Genomic DNA, 11771 nt, shown 5'->3' on the forward strand with positions numbered 1-11771 from the left:
GACCATTGTAGAAATAAACAGGTCTATGTACTTATAAAAAAAGTAGGAGACCTTACTTTTGGAATTACCCTTATACATCAATAATTACAACTTCTCTGGCAAATAAAGTCCTTTCTATCACAATAATACGTTCATTAATAAATTTCCAATTTGTGCTTCTCTTTTTCCATACTTTCTTTATCACACTGGAGACTCCTGCTTTGACTCTTACCGCTTTGGACACCCCACTCCAAATATATCCATAATTACCAAGCTCTTCTTCTCCTTTGTCTTTCCTCTTGGTCTTATAGAGTACAACAACATCCATTTTGAAACTGTCAACTTCTGTTAGTAATATATTCAGTTTTGAGAAGGTACCTGGCACATTCCAGCATCCAAAGATCATTTTCCTTTCTTCTTCGCCTGTTCCTCATCCAAAATTCCAATTTTTTCCAAGGCATGTTATTAGGTTCTTTAGCATTTTAATTTTTTCACGTGAATGAGGAACTGGCCCACTGTCCAACCATCAATAGGCATGACTAGCTCATTTTTTCTTAAGGTTTTCTTCCTTTAGCATTTCAAAAGCCAATATCACACTACAAGGCAGCAGCCGCTAGTTTTGGTCCACCCCATGTATTTTATTTCCCGGATACCCACCATATCAGGTGAGCATTCCCCTGTCTTCCACATGGGGAGGCGCCCTATGGGAGACATGGGGTTGTAAATAGTTAAGGAGAATATATTACTGATGACTAAAGCCTCTTTTAAGTGTGTCTTTAGTTTATTAAACTTAAGGAAAAACACTATGAAATTATGTACCAAGCCAATAGCAGCTCCATAATTAAAATTATGCTAAAGGCATACAAAGGCTCATCTGCATGTTACCATGTTCCACTCTCTAATCTTGACACTCACAATGCAGCAACTTTCCAAAAACACCAGCCAAGACCTACATTAAAGGTCGAGCAAAGTAACTTGGCCCATATCTGAGCAGATGGTAGTGACAGGGGTTCCCCTATGAACAAGTTGGTAAAGTTACTACAGCTATAACCGTTCTCTCACAGCAAAATTATGTATCTCGTGTAACTTGTAAGCTACAGCTAGGTGGTTTACAAACAGTTGCATTAAAGGTTATGTAAGTGTGACAAATAATTCAGAAGTCACAAAATATTAAAATAGCGTTATTAAGCACAATAACAGAGTTACTGGGATATTTGGGTATTGATTTCTAGCCCAACCACATGATACAAGAAACTGCTCTATGCATGTGATTGATGTGAATAGTAATAGCTCAAATAATTTCCATGAAACATCTATGCTAATCATCTCTTCATGCTAATCTGCCGCATTACTTGCTGATTTGAACAGTAAGAGTGCAGTTGGAACAAATGCAGATTTTCCTCCTGTAAAAGAATCATTTTCTTATTTTCAACACAAATAAATTTCCTATACTCTGCTTAACTATGTATACACATTATATATGATTTTTACCTGTGTGTACTACAGTGAAAAGCTGTGCTTTCGGAAGAGCCGCTTTTATTCCTTTCTTTAATCCATCTAACCACTCGTTGTGCCTTATATGAGAACCATGAATTCACCTTCCATCGACATACATAATGGCTCTGCCCTCTTTACGCTAGTTTTCACATTATTCAGAAACTCAATGTGTTTACTTCGTGTATCTGACAAATATTTAAATATATGAAAAAGATAAGAACACAAAAATAGAAACTTATATACCTGTGGCCTAACTTGTCTAGTAAGAATTGTAATGATGAAATGCGTGCTACAAATGATGTATTTTCTTTTATTGATGGAACTAGTGGCGAATATTGGGCACTGTTTATATGTCATGGAGAAATTATCTTTCCTTATTCTTCTGTGTCTTTCCTGGAGTAGAGAAACCTTGAGAAATACGTTATTCCAGTCATTCTTTGCTTTCTTTGTTGTGTGATGGGAAATGCTTTTTAATGGGATTTTTGCTCTGTCATCTATCTGCCTCTTCCAACATACATTTTATGACACTGCACAGTCTCCCTTGCATGATACGAAGCACATCCTCTGAATGTATGGTGTGTAGAGGCCGCAGGCATACATGTATGTCTGTGCCGAGGACTGAGGATACGCAAACTACACGGATCGGTGGGCGATACATCGTTGACAACTGAGACAGCCACCGCTAACATAAAGTGCACGACTCAGCGGACCTCACGCAACTGTATCATTCTTTTTTAAAAGGGTGTAAGTCACTACTTCAGGCTACATTGCGTTTTATAGTGGCACATATATAAGGGGGTTAGATGTATCATTTAAGTTTAAAAGAGCATCTGTAACACATGGAATTAAAAATCACATTGTATTTCAAATGGTCATAAGTCACTGATATGGGCCCTTCTAAACTGGACAGTTGAAGTATCTCTGTTGAAAAGCGAACCGAACGTAAATTACAGTGGGAATCCAGTTCACTCTAAACGAGCCATATTACCTTCTAGGTACTCTGCTAATTTGCTTATGCCTCGTCCACAGATATGTATGTTTCAGCTGTACCTGTTATTATATCAAATTAACATACACAGTGTGTTATCATCAGTGAACATTCTTGTGTTTTACATCCTTGTTTGTATATTCTCCTAAACGTTATTGTATTCCTTTATATTTTCCCAGATGTAACAAAAAATGTTTAGAACACATTGGAGAAGACAACTGCGTAGATATCTTTACAACGTTTATTGCGTTTCAACTAAGTATTGCTCATACCTATTTCTTCAAGGCTTATACACTGTACACCAATGAAGCAGAGGCATCCAAGGAAAAAGGAACAAGCTGTGGTAGTATCTTCTTCTAGCTTGACTTACGACGTTCTAGTGGGCACATCTATAGAAGAGGAATGTATGAAAGCTTTCCTCGACGTGTTTGACATCAGTGGAAAAGAGAGTTCAGAGGATAAGGGTTCTCAAACTTGCTGGAGAAACCTCAGAAGACAAGAGGGGCAGAGTAATTACAGTACTGACCATAAAAATTGCTACACCACGAAGATAACATGCTACAGATGCGAAATTTAACCGACAGGAAGAAGATGCTGTGATATGCAAAGAATTAGCTTTTCAAAGCATTCACACAAGGTTGGCGCCGGTGGCGACACCTACAACGTACTGAAATGAGGAAAGTTTCCAGCCGATTTCTCATACACAAACAACAGTTGACCGGCGTTGCCTGGTGAAACGTTGTTTTGATGCCTCGTGTAAAGAGGAGAAATGAGTACCATCACGTTCCGGACTTTGATAAAAGTTGGATCGTAGCCTACTGCGATTGCGGTTTATCGTATCGCGACATTGGTGCTCGCGTTGGTAGAAATCCAATGAATGTTAGCAGAATATGGAATCGGTGGGTTCAGGAGGGTAATACGGAACGTCGTGCTGGATCCCAACGACCTCGTATCATTACCAGTCGAGATGACAGGCATCTTATCCACATGACTGTAATGGATCGTGCAGCCACGTCTCGATCCCTAAGTCAACAGATGGGAACGTTTGCAAGACAACAACCATATTCACGAACAGTTCGAAGATGTTTGCAGCAGCATGGACTATCAGCTCGGAGACCATGGCTGCAGTTACCCTTCTGCTGCAACACAGACAGGAGCGCCTGCGATGGTGTACTCAACGACGAACCTGGGTGCAAGAATGGCAAAACGTCATTTTTTCGAATGAATCCAGGTTCTGTTTACATCATGATGGTGGTCGCACCCATGTTTGGCGACATCGCGGTGAATGCACATTCGAAGCATGTATTCATCATCGCCATACTGGCGTATCACCCAGCGTGATGGTATGGGGTGCCATTGGTTACACGTCTCGGTCACCTCTTGTTCGCATTGACGACACTTTGAACAGTGGACGTTACATTTCAGATGTGTTACGAGCCGTGGTTCGACCCTTCATTCGATCCCGTCGAAACCCTACATTTCAGCAGGATAATGCACGACGGCGTGTTGCAGGTCGTGTAAGGGGCTTTCCGGATACAGAAAATGTTCGGCTGCTGCCCTGGCAAACACATTCTCCAGATCTCTCACCAATTGAAAACGTCTGGTCAGTGGTGGCCGAGCAACTGGCTCGTCACAATATGCCAGTCAGTACTCTTGATGAACTGTGGTATCGTGTTGAAGCTGCATGGGCAGCTGTATCTGTACAAGCCATCCAAGCTCTGTTTGACTCAATGCCCAGGCGTATCAAGGCCGTTATTACGGCCAGAGGTGGTTGTTTGGGGTACTGATTTCTCAGGATCTATGACCCCAAATTGCGTGAAAATGTAATCAAATGTCAGTTCTAGTATAATATATTTTTCCAATGAATACCCGTTTATCGTCTGCATTTCTTCTTGGTGTAGCAATTTTAATGGCCTGTAGTATAATCATAGTCTTCCCTCCTCCATTCGTGATCAAGTAAGGGAGCATAATCAGTCCTTCCCATTATAGGAATCACACTACTGTTCTTCAGAGCTGTTTAACCTTAGTACATATTTCGGTGTCAAAACGGTGTGAAAGTTTCCAGAATGATGTGGAAGTTGTTCTTAGAGAAGCATGCCGACACCAAAATAAGTTACTGTTTCTACTGGTATTATTTGAAGGAAAATTTAAAGTACTGATTTCGGCAGGTTGAGGTAGGTACATGCTGTGCGTGTGAAGGTTTGAAATTGAAGCTCAGATCACAACATCTCATTGATATAGCATAACGCACAGCTGCTGTAGAACCTACAATACACCTGTGCCGAAGCAGAAAATTTTACTCTGCTCTCACTTATGAAAAATCAGATGGAGCCAAAGCACAGACACATGTTGATTATATCCAAAATATTAGCCTGCCGAAAGTATTAGTACAGCATCTATTTCATCTCAAAAAGATCTGACAGTGTTTTCTGCATTCAGGACATAGAAAAGGGGTTGATTACTTTGTATGTTTATCATGAAGGAACCCATGGAAAGGATGTGAATGAAGTCTGTGCCTCTTTATTTGATTATGTGAAGTCTGTCCTAGAAAATATCACAGAGTTTCGACTGTTGTGTGATAATTGTATAAGGCAGAACGAAAACATAACACTCTCTAGAGTGCTATAACCCTAGTCATGTGAAATATAGTTGGTATCTGAAATACAAAAAATTTTGACAGCATCATCCAAATAGAGCAACAACAAAAAATGGAAGACAAAGATTTGAAAGTATTGGTATAGTTTGTAAAAATGAATTTCATAAAAAATTTCTATTTGCTTGGACCTGCCTAATTATATCCACAAAGAAGTAATTAATGAATTATATAAACTGAAAAGAAAACAAATTAAAAGAAGAAATATGATTTCTTTTGATATGGATGATTTAAGGCAACCAGATTAAGACGAAATGGATTCTCAGTACTTGCAAACTACCAAAAAAATAAATAAAGGATATAAATATTTAGTAAATATAACTTGGGCTATCCTACTTAAAGATAATATTGGTAAAAATAGTTGAGAAGCTTTTAAACATTTTTTTAATCTAAGGCACCGAAGAAATTTACAAACAGAAATAAAAAATAATAAACTGTTTTTCTTGTTTATATTTCGGATTTTTAATGTGTACTTGTTATCTTTCATGAAATCAATAAAAATTAATAGGTATATTAATTACAGACTCAATTTTTGAAATGTCATCAAGTGAAAAAGGAAACGAAATATTAGGTTTTTTTGAGCTCTATAACGAATTTTTTATAATTACTTGTTCTATCCGTATTTACATTTCTGTCTAGTTATTGTATTTTATGCTGAAGCTATAGACCAATGAAACCATTTTGATTGTTTTTTTATGACCATAAGCTTGATGGTCCTTTTTGTTTTGATAGTTCAATATAAGATGAACCTCTTAATGGAACATATCTATAAATTGCTAAATATATATATTAATGCTTCTATTTAATGTCTGTCCTTCTCCACATGTTTGAAAATTAGACATTTGTATTAAAATATTGCATGCTCTTTCTTAAAATTCTTAGATATTTTATTTTCTGTAGTAATCCTACAATTTTGAGTCTGAAGCTCAAATTCCAAACCTTTATTATTGATTTACATTGTATATTTACAATAAAGCAAAAAAATTATTTTCAAAGCCTTTATATAATTTTAAATTTTCTTTACCTATTTCTATAATTGGGAGATGTTAGTGAGGAGCAAGGAGAGTGTTTTCACAAGGGCATTTAAGTGATAGAAAACCCCTATCAACGTCGCTGGAACACCAACAAGATGGGGGACTACCGTTGATCACCTCACAGAGAAGTTCAGCAAGCGACTCGTCATAGAAAAAACTACACAAGAAGCTTCAAAGGAAAAAGAGAAAGAAAATACAAACCAATTCCAGCTGACAAGTGAAACCTCTATTAACACATATCATTGTTTTAAGTAGCTTTCTGTAAATACAAATCAAGTTTATGTTGTAACAAAGTGTTTCATTAATTTCCCCCTTTACCATATAGCATAGTATTTTTATGCTATATAATAAATTGCTCGAAAACAATGGGTGATACAAAAATATTAAGGCTAGATTTGGATTCAGCTTATAAAAATCTATAAAGATCAATCTATCAAAGAAAGAAAAGCGTTTCTCAAAAATGTTTCGTTACCGTTTATTATCTATCTTGAGACTACTTATAATTTAAACTGAGTACTTTTGATCATCTTGATCTTTTATACCACTACCTGTATAGTATTATCTTTAAGTGTTTACACATTTCTTTTATTATCTCTTCATTTTTCACACATTTTGTACACACTATTCTAAATTCTTCCTCAGTATGAAACACTTGATAAAACTGCATTTTCCTTACCACTATTAAGAGATTTATTTGTTGTTTCTGAACTTCTTTATTGTTTCTTCTAGCTAAGTCATTCAGAGTAGTCTCAAACTCATAATGTATCAGGTTATCAATCTCTCCTGTTGTCCTTGTTACACTAGAATGATCATTGCAAAGAAATCACATATCTCTAACCATTATAAAATAAAGTTACACTTATATCGCCCTACTCACCTCTGCTTCTGTGTTTATTATCAATAACTCTAGCAATTAAATATTTGTTCTATTTACACCAGTTGGAGCAGAAACTTTTAAACAAAACATCTAACCTTTCCTAGTCATACTCATTGTTGGTTCTGGAACCTGATACATTCAAAAATAACATTGAAACAGCCTCAGGTTTTGATGATCACCAATAAATGTTTCTGAACCTTCATTTATTATATCCATCTGCATGGAATTTCTATCTACTATATGTGCAACACTGCTTGTGTTGCATAGGATTCATTTCATCTTCCAGAGTACTTACATTATCTTTCCCATTAGTTTCCTAAAAATATTCACAATGGCAATTTGGAGAATTTTTCCAGCTATTTACTAGCATTTTACTGCATTTGTCAGCAGATTAATTATCGTTTTTATCTTTGCCCATTGATTCCTTCCCTTCTCACATAAAAACATGTTACTATCTTTTCCTCAGTTACACCTTTCATCACACTTTCTAGTTTCAGAAAAATGTCATCAGTATTTTTGTTGTGTCCTAACCATACTCCCCCATCAGCATTGCTTTCATTTGTTTGATGCTTTAACACTTTGTTACTCTGCAACATGTTATCTTATTCCTAACTCCCCCCACATTCCTTTAAGAATTGGAGTCCCATAGCACTGTCCATTTCACCACTTTCGTGTTTAAATGATTTAGAAATAACGTCATCTTCTATATTTAGGTCATCTGCCTTATACTGCCTATTTATTCATGTAACAAATATGTACAATCTGTTCTTCATCATTTCCCAAACTAGTTGTCAAATAAAATACTCTTATTCTGGTAGTATATTTGGCTTCTTAATCATTGCATCTACAGATCCAGCAATATGTCAACTACTCCATCATTTATTTATAAGCTTCAGTTCCCAAATCCATTGATTTCTCCTCCTGTAAAAACCTTATTTCCTACTCTACATCTGAAATTTCATGAGAAGGTCTCTCTTTTGAATTCTGCTTGACAGATAATTTCTGGAGTTATTTCATCTTCCAGTCACTGTGGGGTTCCTATTTTGGTACCAGTTCCTCTGCTGCAGGCTCCATACAGTTCAAATATGCCTGCATCAATATTCTGAGGTTTCATCCCATTTTCTAAGGTAGTACAGAAACTTTTCATTGGTAATTGTGGGCATTGACTAAGTACCATTACAGGCTCTCAAGCATACACCTTCTCAGGGTAGCAATATTAGTCTTGACTCCAGGAGACCTTTCAACATGTACAAACTACTTCAACTGCTTTTTGCAGAAATGTGTCATACTAAATATTCCAGCCCAATAATGTGGCCCACTCAAATGTTCACTCTGAATTTCAACCTGTTTGGGCTCATATCATAAAGTGCTATGAAAACTTTATTTAAATTCCTAACAAGTTAAGTATTGTAAATTCCTTCAGTTTCCCAGAGCCATAGCATCAACTTCATAAAGATATTCGGAACATGCTGCGACACTGGGAATCCAAAGTAGCTAATAGTATTTATCCACAGTTTGAAAAAGTTTTCTTTAATCTTTCAAATTCTCCAAAATCCTTTAAAAGGGGGATTCTGTGACAATAAGAAACAAAAATAATTTCCACTATTTCTCTAAATATTTGCTATCGTTAATGTTCTTATGTCTATGTAATGTGCCCAGCTTTCAGGCATAATTATATCAGTGCTCATGAATTATCTGTTTTTCTTTTTTAATTTTATGTTTCTTTTTAAACTGTTTTATGCAAGAAAACAAATTGTTTCTGAATTTAGTGTTCATTTTCACTATGTTTCAGAAGCTGTTGTGCTCTCTGGTGTTACTATTACCCAGTCATTTAAATTTTGAGTGTTATGACCTCAACTTTATGGTAAGACCTTAGCGAATTGTTATTTATATTCTTTTTTGGAACAGTTTACAGTTCATTTTCAAAAGTTCTCATTTCTGCCTTGCATTTTTAGTGAAGCTTATTTCCTAGCATGTATGACCTTATTGGAAAGGTTCCGTAAGTGCAAGCATGGTTAAACAATAACTTTCACTTGTAGGTTAATTCAGTAAGATATTTATGTTCAGTGTTTGTTAACAGCATCTATTAAGTTATTGGAAATGTTCTGCAAGTGCAATCATGGTTAAGCAATAATTTTCACTTGCAGAGTAATTCAGTGAGACATTTATGTTCAGTGTTTGTTGACAGCATCTATTAAGTTGCCTGGAGAGCATTCCATGTCAGTGGCTTCTTGTCACATAGGACTGGCTTGCATGCAGTTGCATGCATGGCTCTTGAGCATTTCCTAGTGTGGCTTGCAATTTGTAGTCACATGTCCTATCTGTCTGTGCTCAAGTTCAGTAACTCACATCATCTGACTTCCACTGTAAATGAAATTTTGCTGCCGGCCAAGAGGCTTTTGATTCACACAGTAAATTTTCCCTTTAATGTATTAATTTCACTTACTACATATTGTACCCTTGTTTTAAATTTAATTGTAAACTGTTTGGTGTAAAACTTTTGGGTAACTATTTAAATTTATCTCTTGGGGGTCTGCCCATTTTCTTGGAATTGAGCTCACTTGAAGAAATTTATTTAGAATACAGCTTTAATTGTTTTTATTGGTTGGTTTATTTAACCGTTTTCTAAATTTAATTTTATAAGGCCAATATTGTTAAAGTCTAACTTTCTTGCATCCTTTTTTGAAGCTGTTATTACTGTAGTTCAGTGACTGTGTCATTTATAATTTTGAATGCCTTCAAGTCTGTAAACCGAAAATGGCAAATTAACTTCGAATTTTTCTACCAGTTTTTCTCTCAAAAATGATGTGTTATTTCTTTAAAAAACTGTTTTTTTGTCAAAAGGATAAATGATGCTAGTTAAAGGGGCCTAGTCCTCTCATGTCATTTCCAGGATCCTGGTAAATCCCGATTTCACAGAGGTAGGGAAGGAAACAGATCTTTTGAGAGAAAGGCAATCAATGGATTTAGGATCCAAAAATGAGAGTCAAATGATAAAGTAGTCCAGCACATAAACAATATGAGAAATTTAATGAGGACTCCAAGGTAAGAAACACTGCTGGAACAATAGACGTGAATGATTCAGAGGTCAAGTATCTACCACAGTAAGTAGATTTTATTTGATAACTTGTTTGGGAAATGATGAAGAATAGGTTGCAGATGTTTGTTACATGAATAAATAGGCAGCATGAAGCAGATGACCTAAATATAGAGGATGAGGTTATTCCTAAATCCTTTAAATGGACAAGTGGTGCCAGGGACAACGCTATGGAACGCCAAATGTTAAAGATATGTGATACCATGGAGTTAGGTAGAATGGTGACATGTTGCAGAGTAGCAGTTACAGTTTACAGTTAGGATATAAGCGAGATAGTGACAGAATTGTTTCCTGAACTAAGATGTGAGGTGAGAGATGATACTGTGGAACAGAAAGTAATGCTTTCGTTTTGTAAGAAAGGAAGCAGTAAATGGACAAAGATAAAGATGATAATGAATCTCCTAGATTATCAAAGGCACAGACAAATGTCTCAGTTGGGGAATGAGATTTTCACTCTGCAACGGAGTGTGCGCTGATATGAAACTTACTGGCAGATTAAAACTGTGTGCCGGGCCAAGGCTTGAACTCGGGACCTTCTGCAAGGTTCGCAGGAGAGCTTCTGTAAAGTTTGGAAGGTAGGAGAAGAGGTACTGGCAGAAGTAAAGCTGTGAGGACAAGGCGTGAGTCGTGCTTGGGTAGCTCAGTTGGTAGAGCACTTGCCCTTGAAAGGCAAAGGTCCCAAGCTCGAGTCTTGGCCCGGCACACAGTTTTAATTTGCCAGAGAGTTTCAAATGTCTCTGTTGTTGCAGTATGATGATCTGAAAATATGGGAGCTATTGTAGTAGACGAATTAAAGCAGTGTCTTAATATATGTCCCACTGGTATACTTATTCTAATTTTGGAAGCTACTGCTGCTTTTTTTTCTTTCAAAGTCTGAACCTGTCAACTTCATACTTATTATCTCCAATTATATTACGAAAAATATCTAACAACATGCTCCCCAAATAGGAAATAAGTGTTTCAAGTCAGTCACTTTGTTATGGTACCATGGCTCCAAAAGCTATTACAGGAAGAACCTATATAAGAGACTGCACACAAAACGGTTGTGTGTCGCAATTCAGAATACTGCACAAATATATAGGATCCATAAAAAATATTATTGATGAGGGATGTCGAATGTGTACAAAGAAGAGTAGCACAACTGGGCTCAGGTTTGTTTGATTTGTGGCAGAGCACTATTAAAATTCTGAAAAACGTGAATTGGCAGATGCTCGGAGAGAGACGTGAATTATACAATGGAAGCTCACTTACAGAGTTTAGGTGAAGAATCTAAGGATATTCTTCAGCTTTCTACTTATCACTTGCATAGAGACTACGAAGACAAGATTAGACTGATAACTGCATACAGAAAGGCATTTAAGCAGTCATTGTTCCCAATCTCTATACGCAAATGAGTGATGGTATAATGAGCTCCTACTTTAATTCATCTGTTAGAATTGCTACTGCAGTTTAGGATCACGACATCATGACAACGTAGATGTACAAGGGTGGACAAAAATATGGACATACCATGAAACACAACACATTATGAAGCCTACCTAATACTGTGTAGGAAAACGGTTGGGATTCAAAAAAGATCCCCCTCCTCTCTGAATGGATAAATACAGCTCCTGTGTGGTTTCAAGGGATCTTAAAAATTTCTTCCT

General features: G+C 36.5%; 1 non-coding gene across 1 annotated transcript; it reads left to right on the forward strand.

Moving 5' to 3' along the window:
* The first annotated feature begins 10753 nt into the window (after nucleotides 1–10753).
* Trnas-uga (transfer RNA serine (anticodon UGA)) lies at nucleotides 10754–10828 on the forward strand. The gene has a single exon. It is a non-coding gene; the product is annotated as a tRNA-Ser (tRNA).
* The last annotated feature ends 943 nt before the right edge of the window (nucleotides 10829–11771 follow it).

This window comes from Schistocerca gregaria, chromosome 2 (assembly GCF_023897955.1).
Source record: "Schistocerca gregaria isolate iqSchGreg1 chromosome 2, iqSchGreg1.2, whole genome shotgun sequence".
Classification (NCBI taxonomy): domain Eukaryota; kingdom Metazoa; phylum Arthropoda; class Insecta; order Orthoptera; family Acrididae; genus Schistocerca; species Schistocerca gregaria.